This window comes from Penaeus monodon, chromosome 15, assembly GCF_015228065.2.
Source record: "Penaeus monodon isolate SGIC_2016 chromosome 15, NSTDA_Pmon_1, whole genome shotgun sequence".
In the NCBI taxonomy this organism is placed as follows: Eukaryota; Metazoa; Arthropoda; class Malacostraca; order Decapoda; family Penaeidae; genus Penaeus; species Penaeus monodon.
In genome coordinates this window covers 47,057,522-47,058,140 of record NC_051400.1, presented here as the reverse complement: position 1 = coordinate 47,058,140, position 619 = coordinate 47,057,522, and the positions used below count along the sequence as shown (strand labels likewise).

Genomic DNA, 619 nt, shown 5'->3' with positions numbered 1-619 from the left:
CTTAGTTCAAGAGACCGTTAGCCTCACCCTGTCCGTGTCCTCCATCCACTTGATGCTGAACACGTCTCCGAGGAAGGTGTGGAGGTGCTCGTCCATGTAGCAGGCATAGGATGGCTCGTTGGGACTGGAGGCCGAGACAGCGTAGACTGGAAATGCGCAAGAGAGAGAGTCGGTTCAGAGGAAACCCTGCAATTGACGTTTAATATTGTTGATTTCGTTGCTACTGATAGCTCAATCGTTCCTTTTGAGAACGTGTTTGCCGTCATGAGTGTTATTATAATAATCATAGTAGTTTTACTACAGCACTTTAGAAGATTAATAAAACTGACGAATTAACATAACTGCATGATATATTATATGATTATGAAACACAGAACTCTAAAAATCGACTTTCTATTCCATAGAGGGCAAAAAGAGAAGGAAAAGAAAATGACACAAAACTTCACTTAATATCAGGGAACGAAGATGTACTTACAACATACGAATCCCCATTTCCCCCTCTTCATGATTCGAACAAATTCTGTACACAATTAAAATCTTAGAAACTTCAAAAGAAAAAAGAAAAAAAAGGGGAAGCTGACCCTCTTTATCTCGCTACAGACCCGCCAGTACTACGCAA

The 619-nt window shown here is 40.7% G+C and overlaps 1 pseudogene; it reads right to left on the bottom strand.

Moving 5' to 3' along the window:
- LOC119582058 overlaps positions 1-619 on the bottom strand; it is an 11,657-nt pseudogene that overhangs the window by 1,715 nt on the left and 9,323 nt on the right.